The 15874-nt window shown below is 39.3% G+C and overlaps 1 protein-coding gene across 7 annotated transcripts in view; it reads right to left on the minus strand.

Moving 5' to 3' along the window:
- Positions 1-15874, minus strand: part of JAK2 (Janus kinase 2) — a 96019-nt gene that overhangs the window by 58771 nt on the left and 21374 nt on the right. The window contains exon 3 of one of the 7 annotated variants that reach the window (XM_048291095.1): positions 4141-4230. The exons of 4 other annotated variants lie outside the window; for them this stretch is intronic. The gene's annotated coding sequence lies outside the window, so the exon portion shown is untranslated. Of the gene's footprint in view, positions 1-2851; positions 3071-3270; positions 3688-4140; positions 4231-15874 lie in introns of those variants that run through there. 2 more of the 7 variants (XM_048291096.1, XM_048291097.1) reach the window with 2 other exon arrangements.

Here is a 15874-nt window from a genome sequence, read left to right on the forward strand (position 1 = left end):
GCTTAGAACTATTAGTCTGGGGCTAAGATTGGATCCAGCCACACTAAGCTCCTCTCCAAGAAGGAGTTTAGAAGGCAAGGGGGTCCTTTCTGCACCTCATGACTCAATGGGAGCTTCTCTAATTAAACTTTGTCTGATGGTCTCACTCGACAGGAGATAAGGATTACAGCAAAGTATCACAAAAAGTGCTAAGATGTCTTACATTACTCAGTAGTAACAGAACATCACAAGGTTCTAAAGGGTATTATGTATCTTGTTCCAAGACCACCAAAATAAAGTTTTTGCCTCTAAATCCAAACTAAGAAAAAAAGTCAGTCAGTTTCCTGCTTCAAATTATTTTGGCTAGTTTGTTTGATTTACGCTTAACATGTATACTTTGTACTTAATTACAGTCTTTGCAGCTCAGTTTCAATACACAGACAAAAGGAGCACAATTAAACTTCCTCATAACATGTGCTCAGCACAGCTTGTTATGCTACAAAAAGTTTAAAATCTTAAGAAGATAACAATAGTATTCATATTCTGCATATACGATGTGGTATCCTTGCTAATCTGGTCTGATTTTCCTTGCCTATGCAGATTTGTTTTGGTGGGTTGCTTTAAAAACAAAAGTATACTAAATTCAAGGAACCAATACTGACAGGCAATAAAGTACTGTATTGTTAAAACATCACCTTGTACAGAATAACTGCTTTTTATGCACCAACAAGAGGTTATGAAGTCTTTGTTCAATCAGAACATGCCACATCAGCTAGAATTTCACAAAAAACCTCACATCAACAGATTCATATATTTCCAATACATATTCATGCGAAAACATTCACCTGACTAACTCTGTCAAAATATTCAACAATATCTTTAAGAATACTAAGCAATCTGGAAAATCTGAGAACTCTTTTCCATTTTTTGGATAACAGGTGCCAAGTTCATAAATAAAGTTAATCTCTAAACTATGTTGTCTTCTCTCAGGTAACATTTAGTCTGACCTTAAAAACAGCTTTCACAAAAGTACAAAATATTGTCCTAAAGCATATTCAAAGAAGTTTACTGAACAAGGAGCATGTCTTCAGTTTTCATGGTCATTTTTCTAATATGCTCTGCCTATTGTTGCCCGGCCATGAAGTAAAGCCACATAAGAAAACAACTGCTCCTACAAGAAACAACTGCAAAAAGTTAAGTAACTCCCAAGGAGGTTTCCTGTTTTATCAGCTTTATACTAAGAGCACACAAGAATTTTTAATACACCAAAATTTGAATGCATGTAGTAGCAAGAAATACATAAGAAAGGTGACAGATTAACATAACAATGACAAAACATGCCAAAAAAGAAAGGCAGAAAAGCAAAGATAACATTTGCTTATAGTTTTCACTTGGAAAACCACTACCAGTATCCGTAATTCAGTCCATGAACTTTTGCGTAAGGAAAGAGCAATGATCCTGGCCTGAGCTGCTTGCATGACACACAGGAACTAAGTGGATAGAAGCTGTTAATATGAGGATTATCATCTTTCCATTCTGATTAGAAATTTTAAAATTGTGATTTCTAAGTTCTTCACAACAGAATGAAGTAATTGCTGTACTTATTGCAGGAAGAAAACTACCTGGGCCTGCTGTCAGAAAATGAATGAACACCACATTCAGGTAAAAGCCTCAACACCACAGTAACCTGCCAAGTAGGTGAGTTACCAGATAAGTAATCAAATCAAAGACCTGCCCACAAGCAACAGCTCTGTTTAGATTCCATTAGAACTTTGGCAGAAGCTGGTCCATATCTGCAAAACATTTCAGTTTCACCATGGTGATAAATTTCAGCAAGTCTATTTCATAAGAAAATTTCCAAGCAATTCAAACGGTTGCCCAATCATTTGGCAGAGATTCTGTCCCACGACAATGGCATCTGAGGGTCTTTAGTCCATTCAGAGACACCATTATCTGCATATCTTTATATGCATGGAAAACATAGGAAAAATAATGATAATGGGTCAGGAAGACTGTTTGCATGAAGCATGTGAAAAATATCACCAATTTACCATTATTCCCTTATGTATCTCTCAAATTCTTCTAAAGTGATGCAATAAAAGATGACAGCACCAAAATTAGGACTAAGTGATATTTCCAAAAGTATGCCACATCATACTATACACTTTGCTTTATTAACAGTACTGAAAACCGAATACTGTTTAATAGCTCAGATCATGGGAAAAAAGTTACTTACTAGAGCACAGGTCTTCCTTAATTGATTCTTTGATTTCTTTCAGAAAGACATTAAATAGGAATTGCCAATATTCCTGTGTACATGGAGGAAATTAATTCAAAGTAAAAAGCAGGATTGCTTGCTACTGGTCTCATTCTGCCTGGTTGGCTTTTGGTTACAAAAAAATAGTGAACCACTTTTCTACATTGAACAATCAAAGCACCAGTTTCAACATAAGAAAAACTACCAATGCTTTATGAAGAAGTTAGGAGATGATAAAAAAAGTTCAATGAAAAAATAACATTTTGATGTTGAACAAATATTCCAACAAACCACCAAAGCAAAAAAAAAAAGAATTCTATTAAGGGCATTTTTGTTAAAAATACTGTGTTGGGGAAAACCCTTCAACAACCTCTAGAGAATATGTAAGAGTTACAGCTACACTCATAAGTTAAAACAAATACTAGAAGTGCAAACAAAAGCAAAAAGTACAGTAACAGCAAAGTAGTCTGTGAAATTACTTGGCTTTCTTAAACGTTGCAAGACTGAGGCAGCAGGGAGGTGATGCTGGAAGACACTTTTGAGGAAAGCTAGCTATTCTTTCCCAAATGCAGTTCCTGCTGTCATAACTGAAGAGTGATTTGTGAAAACACGAACCAGCATTTGCCGCTACAGTACCGCAGGGCCAAAGAATAGCATCAACAGCTGCAAAACAGATGTCAGTCTACAGATGCTGTCGAGAACCGCACAGGCTAGGCTAAGCTATCAGAAGTCATACACATTTCATGCTGCAGTCAGTGAGTGCTAAAGAGTGGCACAGTAGACACCAGCTGTATCACAATGGAAAAGGTTTCAAACCAGTTACTCTTCTCTCAGCCTTCTGCGGCAGGCAGGGGTTTCCCAGGTACATTCTGTTTTTAACAGCTTAACTGTGGAATAGAGAGAACAGAGAACAGCCAAGATCCACCACTTGCCTTAGTCTGGTACTTCTGAAAGACATCAGACCTTTGACAAAGTTCCTTATTCTCTCCCACTACAGATGAGCTCTGGAGTTCCAAGTCTATAAAAAAGATTACCCTCTAAGCAAACAGCAACACAACAGTTTCATCAAGCAGAGTTATTTACTGGTAGAAATTACACGGTTCTCTTCCCCACAGAAGAAAAAGAGTTTCTCACAGCAAACATTTTGGCGAGGAAAACCAGTTATAACTCTTTCCAGTTGCCATTGGCTATTAGTATAAATTGCCCTGCTTGCATTTGTTCAGGAAGCTTTTTCCAAGAGCTGGATTTTAAAAAGTTAAACTCTTTTGGACTTTCCTTCTGAATTCTGCCATCTCTGTTTTCTTGCACTCTTATCTCACTTCCCCAGTCTTGACAACTTCCCTCTTCAGAGCTTAGTAAAACTTCTGCTTCTACAGTAACTGACACATGTGTTTACACTACATGCAGGAACTCAAAAAGGCTAAAGAGCTAGAATTTTCCTGAGCAGCAGGGGGAAAGGGCATTGATACTACTAAGTCTCCTCTAGGCAAGTAGGAGGTAAACAGAAAGGGGAAGAGGCATTATAAAGACAAGAAGTGTCAAAACGGTGTTTAAAAACATGCTTTCACCTTCATGGTTTATTTTGTGGCTTTTCTCTTTCAACACAGATTGCATTTACTAACATTCAAAAAGAAAAAAAAAAGACAAAAGAAAAAAAAGAGAGGGGAATGAATGAAAGACCCTGATTCCTGTCCAAGAATCAGAACAGCTTAAGAAAAAAATCTGTTACTCAAACCTCAAGGACAGTTTAAGAAATTTGCAGTCACTTAAGTGAGAAATAATTCCATGAAACAGTATCACTAGGTCTTTTCATTCTATCCTTCTAGGTGAAACAGTGCCTCCAGCTTCAACTCCAGAACAACACGACTGAAACTACTAGTTTCGCTAAACTTCTAAATACCTACCTTTAGAGATTAAAAGTACACTTTCACACTCTGCCATACACAGTAAAGTATCATGGAGAATAGAATCATAACCCAAACCAGCTCTTCTGCCTACAAAAAAAAGAAAACAAAAAAAGATCCACTGTGTTCTCCACAATGTTACACTTTTAAGATGTCACCCCTGCTGCTCCCAGTTTCATAGGTTATTTGGCTTCTTTCCTCTCCCAGTTTACATCACCTGACAAAAGCAAAGGGTAAAGTGGTCTTGGACAAGAAAATTGCAGTAACAGGCTGCGTGATAAAACATGCATGACCTTGATTCCTGTAACATTTTTTTCTGTGAAAAAAATGGGGAAAAACAAGCCCAGTAAATCTGAGACAGAGACATCAAAAATGTGAAAACATCTGGATGAAGGAACTATTCCTACGCCAGCTACACTATCTGAACAGAATCTGGAAACATGTGCTTCAACAAATTAGCTCTTTGCAGCAATAACTGTCAGCATGTAAACAGGATAACAGTTAAGTCAGAGTGAATCAGCAAACTCTTCCGAACAGCCAAGAGCAATAGATGTCAGTGTCTCCTTTAGACTCTCCCGAAATACTTTCTTCAGCCCACCCTGCTTTTTCAGCTTCAGTTTATAAACTGTATATCAAAAGGTCAGATCTAATGCAAATTTCATTGTACAAATTCCCTCCTCAAGGAGTGGGGGATTCTAGGGGATTTTGGTGTCATTGCCCGCCTTCTTCCTCATCTTTGTAAAAGTGCCTGAAGTCTTGTAAAGGAAACCAAGCTAGCTCTCTACAATGACACATCAGTTACAGGAACCCAGGACACTAATATTATTCACAAGTGCTAACCTTTGGTTGTAGAAATTATAATTCTATACAATGCAACCTCTATAAAATGTCTTACATTTTTATTTAAGTTTTCTTTAGTATTACAGAAGCAGCTAAAAACCCAGGTGAGAACAGAGCCTGAAGTTCTCAGCCAGCTAATACCAAAAAAGACCCTGCTGTAAAAAACACCCACCCCCCCCACCAAAAACCAAGCAAACAAACAAATAAAAAAATCCCCCAGAAGATCCCCCCAAAAATCCACTCAAAGGAAAAGCCAACACAAACCCACAACACTTCTCTCCCTGCTCTCCAACTTAGATCTGATACAGTGTCAACAAGACCATGACTAAGTACTTTTATAGATCCTTAGAGAATCAGGGCCTTGTCACATAAAACGAAACAACAAAACACAAAGAAGACCATCTGAGACATACAAGCAACAATCTGAGATATACAAGCAACTGACACAGAAATATTTCAAATCAAATGATTTCTGCAGAAGTTTAATTAAATAGTAAAGTCAAGACTATATAAATGCATTCACAAGCCTATCAAATAATGATTCAGAGCTCAAATACTGTATCAATATCAATATATAAATCAATTTTATATCAATATATAAATATTGTAATTATATAGAGATATTTTAACATAAACATTGCAACTTCTTGTTTCTCTTCAACAGAAGAGCTGAAGTATTTTTACAAAAGGAATACATTCTTTTCTTAAACCCTATGTTAATACTTAGTATTGCTGAATAATTTATGACGGCAATGTTGATGTTTTATCTTTATAATTCAGGAAAATGTACTTGCTTGATAGTTTACTTAATGTTTCCTTAAAGATCAATGGCCTGTGAGTTCTCCACTTGTTCCCTATCTGAAATACCAGACAGCTTTTGCAAAGATACTGCACTACATGCTTTGCCAAGATCATGTTATCTCTATAAACACAGATTGTCAGAAAAAATGCAGACCAGAAAACCCAGGGCTCTGAAAGTAAACAAAGGCTTTTCATACAATATACCACTAGCAGAGATTCTGCAAAAGTCTAACAGAAGTGACAAGGAGAAAGAGACATTTAGTTAAGACAAACATATCTTCACATGTAACATATCAAATAGTCTGTGTTCTCTTGAACATTTTAAAGAAATAAGAGACTGGTGCTTTCCCAAACACTGTAGAAGAGTCAAATTATCATCATGTGCATCCAGTGCTTACAGAATTCTGTTTTGAGTATGATTAAACATCCAATTGTACACTTCACTTTTGAAGAGAAAGAAAATATTCCAAATAAACTTAGAACTGTCTGTATTCACACTGCCTTTCCCCCAAGCTCTGAAATAAGAATGACACAAACGCTTCTTCATGTTCTGAAACATGGTAAGAAAACTGCAGAAGGCAAGAGCGTGAAATTTGTGCCCCAACAGACTAAAAAGATCAAGCAGACTACCTGACAGATTCAATAAATAAAAAACAGTGGAAAAGAAATGAACTGTTTAAATGGGATATACAGTAGCTTTAGAATAAATACCTATTTAAAAAACATTTTTTCTCTCAGAAACAAGAGTTTCAAACTATTGAAACAAACAGTCAAGAAAGAAGTAGATTCTGTATTTCATGATTTTAAAACATGAAGAGTAGATGCACTGTTACAAAATAGGTTTTAGATAATCCCATGTTACTGAACCTGATGAAGGGAGGAAGAAAGCCAAAATGTAACTGACTGGTCTATGATATATAGAAGATCAGATAAGAATAAAAGTGCTCTTTTCTGGATTTTAAAATGTGTTGTTACAGATTGTGCTATTGTCAGTTTATTTACAACAAGGCATTATAAAATAAAGATTAAACATTTATAGCACAACAGTATTTAACAACTGGTAAGTTGTTTAAAAATTGTTACACTACAAAATTCCCACTGAACAATTATTTAACTCCTCCTAAACGTCTTTCTGATGACAGAAAACTAGAAAAAAACTCCAAAAACACTGAAGTCTCTCAGTACATAAGTCAACTCCAACAGAAGTTTTGCATCTGAGCCCTGAAGTCTAGGGCTTTCACCCACATTTCAATGTCTTTAGCATTGTGGGAACTCAAAAGTTTTACAGATATATGCACTCAGTAATGTGAATCAAGGCACTGCAAGTCCCCACTCCAAGTCAGCAATCATACTGTTCCAATCTTGTCTAAAAGCGTTATTTTCCCACCCACTTGTGGATAGGACATTTGAATCTACCTAAGGTGATCTGTTCAAAATCTAAGATACTCCATTCTCTAAATTACAGAAGGACTTTTTCCTAGATCAATCTCAAACTTACAAGCCACTTCAGTTTTCTACAGAACTTTTCAGCATATGCTGCATACTTATTTGCAGCTTCACCTCAGCTCTGATGAAATAAGAATTTCACACCTCTTGCAAGGTTTGGAACAAGCTGTTGCACAGAAACATGGACCCCAAGAACCACTTCCCAAGGCAAAACAGAATGCGACTAATGCTAAGTTGACAAAAGCAAGCTGTGACCATGATGCGATGAAAAATCCAGCTAGGCCCCCCAAAAATGCCTGTAAAAGATACTGCAGACTTTTTGACACTTTTTATTTCATTGAATGCAAACAATTAGATAGGCTGGAGCCAAGTCTAGAATACAAGTGCAATACAGTTTAGTATCGCCAAGTTTCTTCGTAACTCACAAAGTATTCTGAGTAAGACTTGTCTCCATCTGAACTAGTTGCTCTAAGAGCTAGGGTTTTGTACACACATTTTCAGGTACAAGAAATATTGCTGAGGCCCACTGAAACAAACTACAAGTTTAAAACCAGCCATGGTCTTTCCTCTCTTTATGCATGCTTTGAGCTCCTTAAGATATTCCTAAACAAAGTACAAATCACTAAAAATACTAGTAGATCTTGGGTTTGCTAAATATATGTTCCAATTAGGAAACAAAAGCCAATTAAAAATCCTAGGCAGGAATTAATAATGTTTGAATGGACCACTTCTGACCAGGCATTCTAGCACCTATAAATGGACATCACTCATTCCTCCATGGCCCTTCAGAGTTTGCCACATCTACCAGCAAGTAGTCTTTTAAACACCTTTTTTTATTCTTAATTGGTACCTACTAAGGACTCCGATCACTAGTAGATGCAAGAAACAGCCCACCCACATCTAGACCCAAACTACACATCACAGTATTTGTCTGCCAATCCACCAAATAATTAAGTTTCATTTCATTAAAGTAAATACAGTCACAGGACAACTACATCCCTTTGACTGCCACACGGAAATGTAAAAAAAACCCCCGCCAAATGACAGGAGAAGTCAGATCAAGGCCTTAATTTCTTAGATCCCGGACAGCACTCTTTAGTATCACATTTGGTTAAAAACAAACCTCCACAGTGTGGCTTTGTTACAAAAGAGAGCATGCTTCTGTCAGTAACAAACTTAGCCTCAGTGTCATCAGAGCCTGTAGCGGGTTGGGTTTGTAACCAGGCAGAAACACCAATTTAGTGTAGTGGTTTGGTCCAAAATACTCATTACTGTTTACCTTCTGTGAGATAAGAATTAGGAGAAATGCAAAGCAGGCACCAAACTTGAAAGAATATGAAGAAGTTTATTAACAGACCTAAAAGAAGAAAAAAAATCATACCACACCTTCAGAACACTCCTCCCCCCACCTTTCTCCCTTCTCCCAGTGACAATGTAAAAAGACAACCCTTGAGATGTTCAGTCTGTTTACCACTTCCATAATAACCTTGTTCAGTCCATTTAGAAAGAGGAGTCTCTCTTGTCCATGCTATGAAAACATTATCACAACGAGACAGCTGCCCGGGTTGGTTCTCTGCTTGCATGTGAGTCCCTTCCCATGACATTGCAGCTTTTCCCACAACTGCTTTCGAGGATCCACTCTTGAATTACTGGGGTACAATTTTAAGGTTGAGCCTTTCAGAAACAAAAGTTCTCTTCACCCATCTCTGGGAGCATTTCATGTCTAAGAACAGAGGCCCTTCTCCTTCCCTGGGAGCAAAGGGTCCTCCTCATCTTCATCTCTAGGACTATCTCTGGGAGCATCTCTAGGAACTGAGGTTTTCTCCTTTCCCATTTGGAGCAAAAGTCCTCATTGCTTCCATCTCTCCCTGTTTAAACTTCTCATGAAATTACAGCTGCGTCAGCATCTGCCTATCTCAGCACAGGTGCTTTTGCTCACAAGTACAAGTTGAACGCTCCACCCCCCATGCCTTCATGAAATTACAACGGGTACTCTGATATATCATAGCTTTAAAACAGAATTTCAGCTTTAAGCACCTCCTCTTTCTTCTCCCTCAGGTTTTCAGCTCTTCACAGCACCAAAAAGTGTTAATCTCACCTCGGCCTTGCAGCTGGAATTTCGCTTATCACTATCGGTCACATGATCTGTGCTGGGCAGAGGTGCAGCTTCAGCTGAATCTTGGCTGCACTGGAGAGGGGGAGCCGAGCCACTCCATCTGCCCATAGCAGGAATGTGGGGGTTCTACAGGTGGAACAGGTCCATCGGCTCCAGGATGGCCGTGGCCCGGCCCGGCCTGGCCCAAGCAGGGCCTGGCCGGGCCCACTGGCCTCCGCATGGGGCCGCAGCCACCTGTCCCAGCGCCGGAAACGAGAGAGAGCTTGGGGGGGGCTTGTCTGTTCTTAAATGTGGATCACAGAGGTGGTCACAACTTTAAGTGGCTTAAAGAATTGTCCATATTCAAACTGGCCAGCTGATAGGTTCTATCAGTTCCCAGAGGAAGCTGTAAGCACCCCTTAGCAAGGACGTCCCTTCCGGGACTATGCTTGCTAACCTATGACAGAGCCCTTCCCCTATTCTAGACATCTTTACTTATTTTGCACAAGTCTGTAACAATGCATAGTAACCTCAATGTTTTCAGTTTCCATTGCAGTTCAGTTCTAGGATGCTTTACATAAAACACTGTCACTTTTCTTACTTTCCAGATCTAATACAAGGGTCTAAATCATTTCCCTAGGTTCCCACTGTGAACCACTGGTAGACCAGATATAAATAAAATTCCTTGTTTCATGAAATATATAAGAGAAAAAATTTCATTGCAAAGGAAAATTTATCTCATCATTCTTTTCAAATAAGGTAAATAGCTGAAAAATCTCCAAATTGCTTAAACACTGCAAAAAAAAAATCCATTTTAAAATTCAACCCTTATCGTAGCTTTCCCCATACAGTTGCTCACATTTCATTTTTCAGTTTTAGTATACAGAGAAAACCTCAGGGAGAGGAAAGAGAAAGAAACTCTCCTGAACACACAGAGTTCAACACAAAGGGCATGAATAAGGAAGAAACCAAATCATACCAAGGAATAAAAAAGCACTGAGGGAAAGATAAAGATGTAATATATCAATATATTTAACACCTCACAAAGTAGCACAACAGATTCTGCAGTGTTTATTACTTCCATTCTCAATTACTCTTTAGAGTTTAGAAAAGATATAATTAGGTAACAAATGTGACACTACTGTGAACAACTCTTTCAAAAGTTGTAGGTGAATTGTTCAGTACCTCATACAATGACCCAAGATATTCTTCATGCCTACAACAGAAACGAGATCCTTAGCGACTCTGTGGTACTGCTCCACTCCAAATGCCATTACTATGTAGAACATAATACCCTCCGCATTATTTTGAACAGTCAATAAAACAAATTCACAAAAATGTGCTCTTGTTATTCTTCCATTTGCACTCACAAATAATAGGTTTTCATTACCTCTTTCCACTCCCCTGCAAACTGTTCAGAAACAAAGATCACCATTTAACACTTGGCCTCATTAACTACAGGCATAAGCAGCATATGTCATCACAACCATATCTCAGGATAGTGTGTAGGCTGGGACAGATTCTACCAGTCACTTCAGACAGGCAGTCAGAATCACAAGAAGGGTCTGGTGGGTTGTCCTGGAGGCCAGGTGCCTACCAAGCCACTCTACCACTCCCGTTCTGAGCAGGACAAGTGAAAGAAAATAAGATGGAAAACAACTCCTAGGTTAAGATAAGGCACTTTACTAAAGCAAAAGCGAAAGTCTGTGCACACGTAAGCAAAGACAAAAAAACCCCCTATTCTCTACTTCCCATCAGCAAGCAATGTTCAGCCACCTCCCAGGAAGCAGGGCTGCAGCACATGTCACAGTTGCTCTGGAAGGCAAACACTGTAAATAACCAATGCTCTCCCTTCCTCCTCCTTTAGATAGCTTTTATATCTGAGCTGACATCTTACGGTATGGAATATCCCTTTGGTCAGTTTGGGTCAGCTGTCCTGGTTATGTCCTCTGCCAAGATTTTGCCCGTCCCCAGGCTGCTGGTGGGAGAGTGGAATGACAGAGAAGCAGCACTGATGCTGTGCAGAGCTGCTCAACAGCAGCCAAAACACTGCTGTGTCACCAACACCTTTGTAGGTACCAATGCAAAGCACAGCGCTGTGAAGGCTGCTGTGGGAAAATGAACTCTATCTCAGCCAGACCCAATACAAAGAGTTGCAGCAGTTTCTTTTTGAGAAAAAGGGTTATGGCAGTTAAATTAACAAAGGATGTTAGAAACCTTCTAAAATAAAAATAATGTAAGAAGTGGTTCATGAGCTTCTTTTCACCAGGCACAGGCTTTTGGGGACAGCAAGACAGTACAATGGAAGGGTGCCTCCTCTGATGAAGGATTCTATCTCATCTGATATGGAAACTTCCTAAAACCAAATCAGCCCCCTCTCAGACTATGTCCTGTTAAGCAACGTAAGCACAGCAGCTGAGTCACACTGAAGATTTGAGATAATTTTATGTGTTTACAGAGTTTCCACCAGAAAGAAGAAAAAGCGTGGGCAACAGGAAGAAAAGCAAATCCTTGAGGGAAAAAACGGAGAGTGAACTGTGAGAGAAAAGACAGTATGACATGTATTAGAAACCAACACAGCACAACATCAGATCTTCCAGAAAAATCTGAGTACCTCTTATGGCAAAACCTGCATGTTGCTTGAATAGTCTTCAAGTTTAGAATGCTTTACTAGGTCAAAAGCACAGATTAGTATGCCAAGTCTGAGCCCAAACTTCTCTCAAAGGCAGATGCTTTTCCTCTTTCCCCATACCCATTCCTCCCACCTAAGCTTTCCTAATAAAGAGAAATTCTCCTCTCCTCTCTCATCCACAGTTCATACAAAACCAGGATCAAATTTTAGCTGAAATAACCTGAATGCTTTAGCATTTACTCCACCTTGTTTAAAATTAATTAAAAAGTAATTTAACTTGTTTAAACTAATTAAAAGTTCATGGATTCAAAGGCAGGCATAAACTTAATACACACAAGGTGAAATCAATGATTGTGCATAAGCAAATGAAAAAAGCTAGCAGGTTGGAGCCTGCTTCATTTTGGTGGGCACAGGAAAACAGCAACTACTGAATGTGACCAGAAGTCTGGATGCCATTTGATTCCTAGAAAAATCCAAAAAGAGGAAGGAAATGAAGGCATCCGGCCAAAATTAAGTTCTTCCAGAGCACTGTGTTTTAAACCTTGGAAACGTAACTGGACACAAATGAAAACTTGGGAAGAAGTTTCAACTGCTCCTGAGAAGAAAGTATCTTCTCATGGATTATTTCCTGGGAGGCAGTGACAGGCACCAGAAGGGGGGATATTCCTTGACAGGAGGATTAAGTAAAAGCATGAGTCTCAGTTCAGGTGGAAGATGAAGACAGCGCACTGAGTCATATGTGGGACAGAAATCAAGAAAACCAGGAAAATTGTAGATATTTCTCCCACTTTATCCCCTGCACCTCTATGTCATACAAAAGAGTATTTAGGATTCTTCCATTCCCCTCCTATCCCTGGCAAATACTGTCTCTCCTCATCAGGTCCCAGACTCATCCAACTCATCTGCCTGGTGACAATGCTATGTCACTCCCCATCAAAGACACTCCTTTTCCAGTTCCCTTGGGTTCTGTTTAGTCTGCCCAGCATTCCCAGGCTAACAAATCAGATACTGCAGAGCATATGATAAAGAACACTTCCCATACTATGGTTAACAAATTCATTGACTTCTCATTCCCATGGTGTCCAAATAACAGCTACATGTGAGCAGAAATAAGAAGCAGGAATAGCTGATGTTGAAAACATACCACAGGCTGTTTGGTGCATTCTGTTCCCCTCCCTGCCCCCACTCTCTCCCCCTCCCCATCTACAGGGAAGGAGAAATGATTATTTTAAGCCTTATCAAATATTTATTTGGTCACTCTCCAGGCAGCATTTCCTTATTCCCTTAGTGGGCTGGAAAAACTTGATGGAGGAGGAGATCACATTGCTGAGCTTCAGGGGGTGCTGATTAGGAACTTTAAGCTGAGACTTTCAGTCATTATTTCACCTTTAAACATGGGGAGAAAACCTCAGAAGTAGCTCATGCCTTTCAGCACTACCTAATGCCTTTGAGCATTAAAATTACAAGTGCCACCCTCCTACTGCTGACACTTTCAGGCCTTTTTCTTATGAAGACAGAACAAATGAAACCTACAAAAATCGTATTTTAAACTGACAGAAAACTAGAGGAAGCAGGAGAAAATACCTCAGTGGGAGAAAAAAACCAAAGACCATTGGAGTTGATTTGGGGAAGAAAATAAAAAGGAGAAGGTTCAAGGAGTCTTTCAATAGAGCCCTTGAGCAAGACCAAGTTAACACAGATGTCCAAATCACTTTTTTAATCTTCCCATTGAGGAGTGAGAAAAAATACCAGCAAAAGTGACTGCTATTCCTTCATGAACTTGAGCCACCATGGCACAAGAGGGCAATGGTAATTTGCCTTGTACCAGCAGGACCAGCGCACTGATTGTCCCCCGCACTCAGCACTGGGGAAGCCACACCTTGAATCCTGCGGTCAGTATTGGCCCCCTTATGACAAGGAGGACATTGAGGTGCTGGAGCATGTCCAGAGAAGGGCAATGGAGCTGGTGAAGGGTCTGAAGCATAAATCCTGTGAGGAGCAGCTGAGGGAGCTGGGGTTGTTTAGCCTGGAGAAAAGGGGGCTTAGTGGGGACCTTATCTCTATATAGTCTCTCTAGCTGCTATGTGAAAGGAGGTTGTGGCAAGGTGGTGTTCAGTCCCTTCTCCCAAGTAACAGGACAAGGGGAAATGCCTTAGGCTGTGCCAAGAGAGGTTCAGGTTGGATATAATGAAAAATATTCTTCACTGAAAGAGTGGTTTAACATTGGAACAAGTTGCCCAGGGAGTGGTGGAGTCACCATCCCTGAGGATCTCAAAAAAGGACTAGATGTAGCACTTAGTGCTATGGTTTTAGTGGGCATGGTGGTGTTCAGTCAAAGGCTGGATTTTATCTTGGAGGTCTTTTCCAACCTTTATGATTCTATGTCTCTACAGCACGCTTTGCATATTCCTAATCACAGAATAAAGATTGTTTAGTCTCAACTACTGACAAATGTTACCTGTTCCAGAGCCCACTAGCCTTACTGAAAGAAACCAGAACAGTAAGTACCTGTAACAACACAATCCTCCACAAGAACAAAGCAGCTCTAATCCTTGTGGCTCCAGCTGGGAACCCTCTGATCTGCCACTTTCAAACAGAATGGAGAGAGAACAAAGTAGCTATGTTATTTCTGTATCACCTGCAACATACAATGAACCCAATAAATAATTATAAGCATCTGGCTTTCTCATAAGTACATACAAAGTAGAATTAAAGAAATAGTTCTGCACAGTCCACCAGCTCACAGGTGTGGATGTCACTCACTCCTGTTCAAATTTTTCTTGGGCAGTCTGTGCAAACTTGCTCAGATAAATCAGTTTTGCTTGCTCCTGGAAGGAAATTACATAGTTTTCCCCAGAGCTTTTAAAACACCCTGGGTCAGGGTGGTGAAGAAGGTTCAGCAAGTTGTGCCAACTGTTATAACACTGGTTTATAAAATACATCCATGCCAGCCAATTTCTTCTCTAGTCAAACATATAAAATCACTACTATGAGTTTCAATGCCCTAATGAAGCACTGGTGGTCTTGAAGGACAATCAGCTCCCAACAGCTTCTGAAGCAGCTTGTCATTTCCTTGTCTCATGTCAGAGAGCTTTCATCCCAATATACCTTGCTTTTGTAATATGAGTCTGAAGGCTGTGCAGCCATACAGAAGTTGAAGAGGTCAAAGAACAGACTGCAGAGAAACAAACCTAGATGTTCAGAAGCACTAAAAGCAAGGGTAACACAATTAGCTGATTCTCACCTGTCAATGCTAAGTTAATACTGGTCTTTCTACAGCATGATTTCTCAGTCACCCTGTTCATTTAAGTTTGAAAAAGGCTCTATCACATTGAACACACAATAAACCCTCCCACAATGTGCATGTGGGATGTTAGTGCATGTTTTACCTATTCAGCTGTCAAAGTTAAACACACTTGCAGTACATCTCCTTCCCTCAGTTGCTTTACATACAATCATCATAATATATATGATGGATTTATGGGAAATTAGAGATAGGTACCTGTCTTTAAAATAGTTCTCTTTCTTTCAGTTCTTCAAAAGAATTCAAATTAAAGACAACTGTTTTTCTACTTCAAGTACTTGCCAATATTTCAAAAGTTTTCTTCATTAATATAGTACATAGCTCTACAATCAGTGAAGTATTTGCTTTGTGATCAGTATCACAGCAAGAAACAGTTTATCACAAAGGATTTTGTCATTACTGTCATTATTAAGTTTCCCTAGACTACCAATGTGATGAGCTTGAAAAATTTAATTTCCCTTTAGTACCAGTATGTGACATGAATTTCTTATCAACTACTGACCAGATTCAACTGTCTACTGAACAGGAAAAGAAAGTGATAGGGTGAAGCCTACTAAGTTCCAACTTACTACTACTTGACACTTCCTTGGATTTTGCTTGCAGTGGTTGCTCGAAG

The sequence above is a fragment of the Corvus hawaiiensis genome, chromosome Z (assembly GCF_020740725.1).
Source record: "Corvus hawaiiensis isolate bCorHaw1 chromosome Z, bCorHaw1.pri.cur, whole genome shotgun sequence".
Taxonomy (NCBI): domain Eukaryota; kingdom Metazoa; phylum Chordata; class Aves; order Passeriformes; family Corvidae; genus Corvus; species Corvus hawaiiensis.